The 13,281-nt window shown below is 36.1% G+C and overlaps 1 long non-coding RNA gene across 1 annotated transcript; it reads right to left on the reverse strand.

Annotated features, from left to right (window-relative positions):
* Window positions 1–7,659: 7,659 nt before the first annotated feature.
* LOC110903280 lies at window positions 7,660–8,855 on the reverse strand. Its single transcript, XR_002571813.2, has 3 exons — window positions 8,593–8,855; window positions 7,989–8,197; window positions 7,660–7,900 (listed from the first exon to the last, which is right to left on the reverse strand). It is a non-coding gene; the product is annotated as an uncharacterized LOC110903280 (long non-coding RNA).
* Between the last annotated feature and the right edge of the window lie 4,426 nt (window positions 8,856–13,281).

The following is a 13,281-nucleotide window of genomic DNA, read 5'->3' on the forward strand; positions in this document are numbered from 1 at the left end:
AATATAAATACCGCATGGTCAGGTATGGGATTCGAAGACCAATGTGTCGGGAAATTCAAATAACCTGTTTTAATTCGTATTGCTTGACTGAAACATTGGGGGTTAATGCGACCGTGTCCTGGATATCCTTGACTCATTAAATGAAATGGCCACGACCTAAGCACGGGGTGTAGGCATACACCTGACAGATGCTTTATGCTTATTAATTGATTATACCCATTAAGGGATTCCCAATAAGGGAATAGTGGTGTGTCGGTTAATCTTGAACCGGCATAGTACCGGGCCCCGCATGTAGAGCAAGTTATGTAAAACTGATAACATGAGATATAGTTTGTCCCAAGTATAAAAGATTAATCTTGCCTTGTGCATCTTAATCAAGTGTCAAAATAGTTTTGTGCCTTGTGCGCCTAAACCAATTTTCATAAACTCTTTTCAAATGAGTCAGTTGAGTGTATTTACCAGTGAAAACTGACGTATTTTCCAAAGTCTAAGTGACAGGTACAAGTACGTAATAGGCTGGAAGCTGCTCAGGGCGTTAATAAGGAATCTTGCAAGTTCTAGCGCCTAAAGTCTGTTGAATAACATTTAAGTTTTTTTTGATCCGCCTGTGGATCCTCTACTTTCCGTTGTAATACTTGATATTACTTTATATCCGGATCGTATTATATTTATCTTTTGCTTCCGCTGTGCATTATTATATTGTGTTGTTTGTCTATGATGACGCCAACTACGTCACGATACCCCACACCGGGCCCACCGGGGACACGTGGAGATCGGGGTGTGACAGGTTGGTATCAGAGCCAACATTGAGTGAATTAAACACTAGCCTTTTGTGTTTAATCTCAATGACACAATAGCACATTCCTTAACCATCTGAGTCTAGACTTAACATAGGAATACTCCCGATTCTAATTTGGAATTTATTGCTTCCAATTATTTTATATATTGGATACGTCGCCAAGCGAAGGAGCCGTAATAGGAGTTCTCCACACCTGGAGCCCCGAGATGCTGAGCTTCGTACCGCGGCTAAAGTGAAATGAACACCCAAGGAGAAAGCATTCAGAAATAAAATGAAGAAGAAACTCCTTTTACTGAAGATCGTTTCCTTATTAGTCCTTATAAGGACATAATTATCTTTCAGTCCCTACGAGGACGACATTATTCCTTTCAAGTCCCGCTTAGGGCAACTTTATACTTTTACTTTTATATAATGGAATGATTACGTTTGGACTTTCATTCTAAATAAGAAATATTAAATAAATGGAAAATATCAATTTTTATTTGATTTGCCATTTAACAAGAATCTTAGTAAGGTAAAACCTAGCTCGAATGTCTTAATAAAGGCCTGGCCAATATGGTAAAACCTGGTTGAAAAGATTCAAATCTCTGTTAACATCTGTAAACATGTTAACACTCCTGGCTAAGCGTGACCTGTAAAATCACACAAGCCACTCTTTTTATAAATTATCTACAGATTATATCTGTATACAAGTCTGATAATGACTTGATGCCTACGGGTAATAAATTTGAAAATTGGGATTTATTTAAAATTCCCTGTAAGTAAAATAATCATCCCTTAAGGATGAAGTGCCACGAGCTATAATACACTGTCCTATTGCGACATCGACAGTTGTGAATCTTTGGAGATTCCCCGTCCTAAGGGGGTGAGCTATGCTCAAAAGCCCTCTAGACGATAATCTGGTCGTCATGTCATTATTATGACCGCTGAACGACAATTGATTCAAATTAAAGTACTATTCCTGTCGTTATGTCATTATTATGACCGCTGAATGACAGATGATTTAAATTAAGTGCTAATCCTGCCGTCATGTCATCATTATGACCACTGAACGACAGTTGATTAAATTAATGACACAGATCATGGCGTCATGTCATTACTTTGACCGCTGAACGTATCATCAGTACAATGACTATATGTCTTAACATCTTACGAGATGTTAATTGATAGGCCCACGGGCCAGAAATTTTAATAAAGACAGTCGTAACCTATGACTCCCTGTCAGAAAAAGGTAATGAACTAGGTTCAAACCTCAAGGCTTTGATTCTCTGAAATCCTAGCTTATGATTTATAAATGTCCTTGTGACTAGGCCTTGGTGCCACCTCAATATCCGTAATGATTTATAACTAGGATAAATTGTAATGCCTCGATTCTCAGAAATCATGGGTTATAAATTAAACTTGTCTACGTGACTAGGCTTATATGCCAAAGTTATATTTTCAATAAATTTGGGATAATTATAATCCTGAATAAAATAAATACCATTCCTTTCCTGCCTGCAATTATATTAAAAAGAGTCTCAAAAGGTATAACCTAGCTTGAATGTCGTTAGGGACCTGGCTACGATGGTAAGACCTGCTTAAAGAGACTCAGGTCCTTGTTAAACACCTGAAAACGTGTTAACACTCCCGACAACAGTGATGCGATAAAATCGCGATTGTCACCTTTATATTAGGAACTTCCAAACCCCTTAATTAGCCTATATGATCGATAGGAATCATGGCTAATAAACGTCGAACATGATATACACATCTAAACATCCACCTGGGATGTATACCTACGGGCAAAGATGCATACATGAAAACGATAGTTTTATTTCATAACTTCTTGTCAAGACAATGAATTATGAAATTTTCCGATCCAGAGGAATCATTGATTATGTATTAAAAATTTCCCTAGTGACAAGGCATCTGTGCCATCGAAAAGTCCTATGGAACAAGCCGTTGTGCTATATAAGATGTCGCTATGACATTGACAGTCGTGACTTATGTCCCCCGTCTAGTAAGTATAAAGGATTTATTCCATTTAAACGCCAAAGATGGTTTATTTAAAAATCTAGGCAAAACATGATCAAATAAACTTAATACTATCTATCGGCCTATATGGTTTGTTTGCACCATGGCTATTTAAATTATCAGGTTCGACAATTCCCTATAATTAAGTACGCTATTACTTCATGGTTAGTTAGCCTTCAAAGCTTTACCACGGCCGACTCCTCTGGGGCTCACAATCATCTAGTTAGTCAGAATGATGTACATTGACTAGCCTTTGTGGCAAAATAAATTATCTTCCAAAAGATGACGGTTGTAGTTTTTGACTCTCTGTCCAAAGGTGAAGAACTATGTTCGAACCTTAAGATCTCTAATCCAATAAGATTGTAGCTTATATATTAATTCCTTAAGTGCCATGTTTTGTATGTCCTTTGTGACAAGGCCTTCGGGCCTATGATTATTAATGTCCTTCATGACAAGCCTTCCAACTATCTAAAGATTGTCGTTATGACAAGGACAGTTGTGACGTTGTGATCCCCAGTCAAAAGGTAATGGACTCAAACCATAAACACAATTGATGGTCCTCTTTGACCTAGGCTAAATATAATTGACATACTTTCTAGTAGCATACTATAAGGAAGTTATAAACCAAACAACCATTATGGTTTAGTAATACCATGACTTTATAAATCATCTATTGCGATGATTCCATAATAACTTGCATCTAAGCATATGTTATTTTTGGTGTTAGTACCAAAGCTCCAGAATGGAGGTTTCCGACGAAGCACACAGCAGTGCAGCGGCTAAAAACAAGGATGCAAATATAAATATAAATGTTAATGGCACTACTCTTCAGGCCTTGATTAGCGCAGCAATTAGTGAAGTGGTGGATAAGGTACTTGAGAACAAAAAGGAACCGAGTGTCACTCACTCAAAGATCCATACAGAAACGAATACACCAGCTCGTAAGGAGAGCTCCGTTCACTCTTCAGATGAGAAGAGCGAACCTCAGGAGTTAGTACTCTATGATAAGCCCCGTTCAGCTGAGGGCGGGTGCACCTACAAATATTTCGTCTCATGCAAACCCAGAGATTTCAATGGCGAAAAAGGAGCAATTGATGCTATGGAATGGCTTGAGGAAATGGAAACGGTTGTGGACATCAGCGATTGTGCTGATAAGGACGTAGTAAAATTTGTTTCACAATCTTTCAAAGAAGAGGCTTTTGTATGGTGGAAGGCCATGATGCAGTCCACGGGGAAAATTCCCCTATACCTTATGGGATGGTCCAAGTTTGTGGACCTTATCAAGGAGAACTACTGTCCACAACACGAAGTGGAAAAGGTGGAGACACATTTTTTGAATCTCACAATGAAAAACCTAAATTGCCAGCAATATGTTACCGACTTCAACTCCCTATCTAGACTGGTATTTATGTGGGGAACAAACCCTCAAAAGGGTATTCTCTGATTCCCACTCTAAGCATGCTATTTGTCGAGTCAAAGATGTTCTTAAAAAGTCAACAGAAATCGTTTTTGCGAAATATAGCATAAATGGTAATGTAGATGACATGCAATCAGTTTGATCATCAAAAATAACTTATAATGAATATAAGAATGTGTTTTATCATAATCAACTCGACAATCTTTAGTATAAACTCGGATCGGAACCGAAAGTCTTATAAAACGACTTTTTCATAGACTATCGATTCGGATCCGTGCATGCATGTTTGAGATCTGTATTAGAGTGTATTTTTGACCATTTTTATTGATGTATAACTTTCTGGAATTTTTACATCTTGAGTCTATGCTTAACCGATTCATATGCGTGTTTCCGATTATGCTTAAAAGTTGACTATTTTGCCCTTTTTGATATAAAACGTGATTTTTGGAAAAGTAAAAGAGTAGAAATCTTTATTATTAATTTATAAACTTGCACCGAAAATTTGAGATCAGTTGGTGGTCCAGATTTTGAGTTATGGCCGATAGCGTAAAACTATATCTTTATGTTAAATAAACGGCGCATTTAGCGTATAACCTATTTCAGGCCACTTTTTGATACAAAACTTTTTACCCACTGATGTTATATAATATTTTGGGACTTTTGATGATTTTTATTTAATTTTTGGCTGATCGTATCTTAGATCGCTTAGTCGATTCGGTTAACACCGATTTTGACCGTTTAAGCCATAAAATGAGTTTTATACATTCTTTTGACCCGAAACCTTTTTCTACTGATTTTATTTGTTAAATAAATTATTTTAAGTGTTCTGGAAATATAAAAATCTCAGTTTTCTTTTGAAAACCCGGAAACGCCTCTAAATCGTATTTTAAGCGTTTTAACGCATAGTAAGCGTTATACTCATTTTAAACATATAAGACTTATACCTACTGATGTAATTAGCATATTTTCATATAATAACAGTAAGTATAAGTATATGAACTCAGGTTTCCAGTTTTGGCATTTTTAGCCCTTGTGAAATTACTAAAATACCCCTACGGTGCATAGTTTGATTTTAAATGATGAGTTTGGTATATGGGTCATACCCTACTGTTATAATATGTTAAATGGAGTATATTTTCTGTATAAACTAGACCCGAAACTCAGATTTCTAATTTGACTCTTGTATAATCTTTTAAATGACCAAAATGCCCTTATAAGGCATAAATTGAGTTTAAAATTATTCCGGGCAATATAGAACCTAACTTACTGATATTATATCATATTAGAAGCATATTATCTCAGGGAACTTGCATATGACTCTTTTGCCTACCCGTAACGCTCTTTTAGCGCTCGGTTCGGTTTATGTAACTAGTTTGCATAAATTGACCGAAACGGGTCAAACGTTATCATTTTTGTCTCAAAATCCAGAATGTATTTTGTATACCCATATTATACAAGTATTCAAACTTGTCGGGTCTAAATCACGTTCTATCCGGTCTTCGCTTAATCGTGCGCTTGAACCGTATATTTCCTTAAAACTAACCGGTATAAGCTTATGCTTAATTAAAGACCCGTTAGTATTCTAATTGGTTATTTATACCATCGTTCCAGACTAGAGCCTTCCGGTAAATTGTACCTACGCTTACTTAAGTGAATACGGCTGAGTTATTATAATTCTTGCTATTTAAGACAGGAGCTAGCTCAGGTAAATACTCTTAACTTATTTTCCCTATTACGGGCTTGGGATACGGTAATATAAATACCGCATGGTCAGGTATGGGATTCGAAGACCAATGTGTCGGGAAATTCAAATAACCTGTTTTAATTCGTATTGCTTGACTGAAACATTGGGGGTTAATGCGACCGTGTCCTGGATATCCTTGACTCATTAAATGAAATGGCCACGACCTAAGCACGGGGTGTAGGCATACACCTGACAGATGCTTTATGCTTATTAATTGATTATACCCATTAAGGGATTCCCAATAAGGGAATAGTGGTGTGTCGGTTAATCTTGAACCGGCATAGTACCGGGCCCCGCATGTAGAGCAAGTTATGTAAAACTGATAACATGAGATATAGTTTGTCCCAAGTATAAAAGATTAATCTTGCCTTGTGCATCTTAATCAAGTGTCAAAATAGTTTTGTGCCTTGTGCGCCTAAACCAATTTTCATAAACTCTTTTCAAATGAGTCAGTTGAGTGTATTTACCAGTGAAAACTGACGTATTTTCCAAAGTCTAAGTGACAGGTACAAGTACGTAATAGGCTGGAAGCTGCTCAGGGCGTTAATAAGGAATCTTGCAAGTTCTAGCGCCTAAAGTCTGTTGAATAACATTTAAGTTTTTTTTGATCCGCCTGTGGATCCTCTACTTTCCGTTGTAATACTTGATATTACTTTATATCCGGATCGTATTATATTTATCTTTTGCTTCCGCTGTGCATTATTATATTGTGTTGTTTGTCTATGATGACGCCAACTACGTCACGATACCCCACACCGGGCCCACCGGGGACACGTGGAGATCGGGGTGTGACATGCATCAGTCACTTGTACATCCCTTTGAATAGATGTTTGGTTCAGCTGTTTTGTGACAGCAGTTTGGACAGGGACAAACAATGGTTGTTTCTTGGTGAATTTAACAGATGATGCTGATGAACTTAAGGATGTTTTTGCAGTATATTCTTTCTTCTTCTCATCAAAGTTTTTGAGATACACACATTCCTTAGTTTTGTGATTATTTTTACCATAGATGGTGCAACTTTCAGCAGGAACAATGACGTTTGTTTTGTTTAGATCATGTGCTTTTAGATGAAAACAATCTTTTGTTAGATGATTCTTCTTTTCACAAAAATCGCAAAACAGGTTTTTGATCTTTTCTCTTTTCTTCCACTATAAGAAATTTGGTTCTTTACCAACACAAAGTATATGTGGGAAAAAGCATATAATGTGTTGTTAGTTTTCTTTACCTACACATAAAATAAGTGTAATGATGTATAGGCTCATGACTATGGATATAGGTCATTATCCACACATAAGTTATATGTAGGCATATAGCAAGCTATACCTACACATATATGTGTGGCTAAAAGCCATTTATATGTGTGGTTAAAAGTACAACAATTTGTTTAGAAGACATCTGACGTGGCAGCTGACGTGGAATCCGACGTGGCAGTTGGCATGGCATATGACATGGCATCCAATGTGGCAGTTGACGTGGCATCCGACATGGCAGTTGACGTGGCATGAATATATGTGTGGGTAAAAGTAATCTTATGTGTAGGTAAAAATAATATTATGTGTAGGTAAATGTTGAAGATGTGTAGGTATTGATTTTAATTTGTGTTGAAAAAAGGTTGATGTGTTGGTAAATATATTTTAAAGTGTAGACATTAACCACACTATATGTAGATAAAAATATTCAATATGTACAAACAAATACCAAAGCATTATGGAAACATACGTGAACAAATTAAGATTCTTAATTAAACTAATAAACATTAATCTTACAAACAACCAAATAAAAGTACTAGTTATAGAAATTTAAATACTAAAACAAACAAAACAAAACTAGAATTAAAGAGAAAAGATAGACAAATATCTATTCCTCCTCTTCTGCCTCTTCCAGCCACTTCACAAACGGCTCCAATGCCTTCACAAAGCTTTGCCTGCACCGTAAAAATCAGGATCTCTAAAGTCTTGTTTCTTATGATCGAGTTCAAATGAATTTTGCGTGAGACTATAAAAAATACATACCTTCCTTTCGGGTTGGTTCCTTTAGCGACCCAATGAAGTATCGTGTCTTCAGCAAGAACGTCTTGGTCATAAAGAGACCTCACAACTTCAGGGAACAACTTCATTAGCTTCGTATCTTTGTAACACTGAACTTGAACTTTGTAAAGCAGTTCGAGCTCAAGCTTTCTGCTTGTGCAAAACGTGTTCAATAGCTTCGCCCATGTTTTCACCTGCACAAACAAAAATTCCCAAATTATTAACACAAATACTCCTTTTTTCATGCAAAATCTTGCTAAAATTAGAGGTGCAAACAAGCTGAGCGGCTCGAAACAAGCTGGGCCGAGCTTGAGCATAAAATTAAGTCTGTATATTTATCGAGCCCGAGCTAGAGCTTGGCATGTGAAGCTCATCAGGCTCGTCAAGCCTTAGTGTAATATTAGTTACTAAATCAACCTCAGAATCGATCGCGCAGACTCAAAACACTTTGAAACAGCATGTTGACCAGCAGGTGTTATTTAGAAAACTATATACTGGTTCTATCATTCTAACTATTAGGGTTCAAATTTAAATTAATCATTTTTAACTAAGACAAAATAAAATAAAATAAATTAAAGAGAAAATTCACCTTGATTCAAGCTCCGCGTCTTTCTGCATCAGCGCTTTATTTAAACCGTCTTTAATCTCAGGAAACCATCGGTTCACAACCACAAACGCACCCGCTGCACAATCTGATATCTTCCTAATTTGTTGTTCTCTTTCTTTGACTCTGTTAGTTAACTCGTTTATCACACAACTTTTTTCACTCAACCGTGATGACAGCTGGCGGATTACTTGATCTTTTTTCACAGCAGTCTTTGTTGGTGCGCTTCCGACATCACTTGCAGTAATATGCTAGTAACCGGGACCTGAATGCCTTCATGTGGGCCCTGGTTCCGTCTTCATAATGGTTCGCAAGCTGGCCAGAGCTGCTGCCAACAACCGTAGTGCCTAAAATTATAGTAAACAATAACAAATTAGAGTTATTGCCAACAACCATGACTAAAAGTTGAAAGTCAAACACATTTACATATAAATATGCCGATTCTTGTTATGCTTTTATTTTAAATGAGTCAAATGAGTAAAAAAAATATAAAAGGACAAAATTACCCACAACTTCAGCACCTTGCTTTATGAAAACCAAAGACCCTATTTCTCCAATTGCTTTGGTATCCATATGTCCTCCTAAAATTCAGCAAGATAAACTATACAGATCATAAGATTAACTCATTTAAGAAATCATTTTAGACCAGTAAAATTCAGTTTATACATGAATAATCACTATAGTTATTTCAAGAGACATTTCCACCATAAACACAAGTTACACAACACACAAGAAAAATTTTAAAAAGTAGATTAACCTCGTCCATCTCTGGCCTCTTGTTCGGATTGACATCCCAGCATCTCTTCATAACACTTGCAAGTGAGTTAACATATCAACATTTTGAAAGTGCAGACGGAATCGATCTAAACAATACTTTCACTGTAACATTGTTTTCTCTCAAATCAATACTTTCATACTATATAAAACCAAGAAAGTGCAGACAGAATCGATCTAACACAATTAACAGATCAACATTTTGAAAGGCAGTCACCTAAAGTCATATTTCGTAGAACTCAAACTTACCAGCAGATATTTCAACAGGAATTAATGATTCTATCCGTCACATGGGTGGCGGCTATTAACCCTAGTGAACCATAACAGTCATTCATCCGCACTTCTGCTCATCACCTCAGCCTCCTTATGTTGCTACCGGAAAAGCAACCTTAACCGTCGTCGTCGGGATTAGACGTGAAACCCTAGCCGTCATTTGTTCTGCTTTGGTGACATAAACCCTAAGGTAGTCGGCTCTCCTTTTTCATCGCCTCTCTCTCTCTCTCTATTTTTCGTTCTCTCTCTGTCCCCCTCTCCTCTCTTTTCATTTGGGAATTCAAAATTTGAAAATGCAGAGAGAGGAATTTGACAATTTGGGGGAAATGTTTTGGAAGCTTTTGAAAATGAGATCTGGCGAGTGTCTAATAGGGATCATGATCCGTGTGAAGAGTAATGGACGCTAGGATCATGATCCATGTGAAGTGATGGATGGTAGGATCATGATCTGTGTATTTTTTTGTCTTTCAATGTTTCTATAGTCAAGTACTTTTTATTCATTTTCAATCTCTTGGGTTTATATATTTTAATTTTGGTCATTCAAGTTTTGCCTTTTTTGTGATTAAAGTTAAAGCTTTCTTGGAATAAATTTGATTTTTTTACGTTTACACCAAGTTATGGTATAAGTGTGTGTTTGTGTTTGTCTTTACATCACGTGACGGTAAAAGTTTGTGGTTTTTTTACGATTTTTCACTGTTTTAGTCCTCGCATGCTTGCTACTTGACACGATTTTACTGTTGCCCACCCGCAACGCGGGGGTTACACACTAGTTATTATATTATAAATATTAAACAAAACTCTTGATGAATAGTGTTTTAGATCTTTTAAATATTTATTTATATTTTATTGGTTTCTTAAGTATTTATCTATTTATTTTTATTCTAATTTTAAGCATTTATTTATATTTTAATAATACATTACTCCTTTCTGTTACGATAATTGAATTGGGTACCAGTATCTTCACGATATAAACCGTTCGATATCGTTCGAATAAAATCGACGCTGGTATCGATATTCGTTTTTTATTGTTTTATGTCGATGTAAAACACGTGTTAATTTCTCTATCGAACTCGATGTTTAGTCTGATGTTCATTTTTATAGTTCTATGTGGATGTAAAACAGGTGTTGCTTTCTATATCGAACATGAGTGCTGGTGTCGATGTTCGCTTTAATCATTTTCTGTCAATGTAAAATAGTTGCTGATTTCTATACCGAGTGCATGTATCGTTCAAGTACTGTAACGACCCGACCCAAACCAGTACCGATCTAATGCTCACGATATGTACCGCCGCAACGCGCGGACTATTACCCTAGTTATTTAATAAATTACAACATTAACTTAAAAAATAATCCAAAATTGGATTAAAATGGAAATCTGGAACGAACGATGGGGTGATGGAAGTCTGGAACAAGTCACGAATGGATGTAGTGATGAAGCAAGTTTTGAATTTTGATCGATGGAGATAAAATACTAAAAGTTGTTAGGTTAAATCTAAAAGTAAACATGGAGATGGGACGATAAAAAGTAAATCCTAACCCAAAAACAGACTTGAGACGGTACCGGTATAACGGTTCAAACCGGTATACTGGGTTTTACCGGCGGTACAAAGTCTATCCCGTTTCTTCTACTTGTCGGGGTGTTTCGGACCGGATTTACATCCGAAAACGGTAATACCGGTATTAATGGCCGGTATTTACCAGTTTTTAAAACATTGGGTTAGGGAGGGAAAATATGTAGTTGATTTTAAGGATTGAGTAAATATATAATAAGTGACTTTAATAAGGGGATATATGTAAATTACTCTATTTTTTATGTGTCCAATATCTACACATATTGTACATTTTTAAATATGTGTAGGTATTTTTTGCCACGTCATCTTAAAAAAGATTTAATTATTTATTTTATACGTATTCAATATCTACACATATTGTACATTTTTAAATATGTGTAGGTATTTGTTTTGTCACATCATCTAAAAATATATATTTACTTACTTTATAGGTATGTAATATCTACATATATTGTACATTTTTACTCATGTGTAGGTATTTAATTTGCCACATCATTATCAAAATAAAAAAAAGTATATATTAACTTAGTTTATCTACATATTTTTTTTTAAATTCTTATGTGTTGGTAAACATAATCATTTACCTACATATATATTAGTTTTTTTACATATGTGTAGATAATTTAGCTACACATGACGGAAATTTGCTACATGTGTAGGCAATTTTGGGGGGGAAATTTTCCCACCAACACCAACTGTGGTTAAAATGTATTACCAACACATATTAAGTGTTAATTATTATGAAAATATATCATCAACTATTACACACACATATACAAACATGTGTAGGTAAATACCCACACATTTACATGTGTAGGTAAATTATGTGTAGGTAAACACCCCAATTTCTTGTAGTGTTCCTTTTCTCAGATTCCTTTGCAACAAAGTTTTGAACCTCTGTTGGGATATCTTTGATAGGAATGATTCTTGCTTTTGGAGCTTTTACACCACCAGTGGTTATGAAATCCACTGGTTTGAAATTTTCCAGGATATCACACTCATCAGACCATGTGGGTTTAAATTGGTATTTCTCAATTTCCTCAAGATCCCACAGATCTTTCCAGAGTAATTTTGTTACCAAGTTTGTCGGTTATTTTAACCTCTTGGCCATTTTTGTTGGTTGGAATTATCTCAGTTGAACCAGCTTGTTTTCCAGCAGTGTTTTCAAGATCATCATATTTTCTATGTCCAATACCAAATTTAACATTGCTTTCAAGCTGTTTTGCAAGCATAACCTCATACCCTTTACAAGACTCCACCCATCTTTCACAGGTGATCTAGGTAGACTCCAACTCCTTTTTGCAAACTTGGTATTTTTCTACCATAGTTTGGAGTTGAGTTTTGGTTATGCTCTGCTCTTCTTTTAAACTGCTGATCTCTTTATCCTTTTCAGTCAATTTGTTTCTAAGTTCTTTTAATGACTTTTCAAATTTGACTTCATCAGATAGGACTTTATTCCTAAGGTTTTCATTTACCTCTTTAATGTTAGCAAATGCAATAATACATTTGTCTGAACACAGTTTTTCAAGAACTTGAGGTGATACCTTAGCAGCAGCCATCATGGCACAGTCACATTGATGATCACCTTCTTCATCAGCTCTAACTTCTTCTTCACTAGCTTTCTTCTTTTCTTCTTCCTTTTTGTCTTCTTTGGACCAGGGTCAGACAGTGGTTCAAGCAGGGTTTCTGAATTTTCTCCCAGCAGTAGTTCACCAGCAACTGCAGTAACCACTGCTTCAGCAACTTCATCCACTGTTTTAGCACTTAGCTGTTCACCTTTAGTTTCAACCCCTTCTGGTATTGACTCTAATGCCATCAAACAAAATTCATCATCAAAAGTATCATTAGAAGCATAGAGTGCAAAATTTTCATCACCAAGTTCATCAGGCATGCTGCTCCAATCAACAAAGCCTTGTGTGAAAAAGCTTTGCTGATCTGGTTGTGTCACTGTTGGAGCAGCTTGTTGAGGTGCAGCAGGTTGCACTTGTGCCTGAGGAATAGGGGCTTGAACATACTGAATTTGTGGAACAGTGGTTTGAACATAATGCACAGGCAC

The sequence above is a fragment of the Helianthus annuus genome, chromosome 13 (genome assembly GCF_002127325.2).
Source record: "Helianthus annuus cultivar XRQ/B chromosome 13, HanXRQr2.0-SUNRISE, whole genome shotgun sequence".
Lineage (NCBI taxonomy): Eukaryota > Viridiplantae > Streptophyta > Magnoliopsida > Asterales > Asteraceae > Helianthus > Helianthus annuus.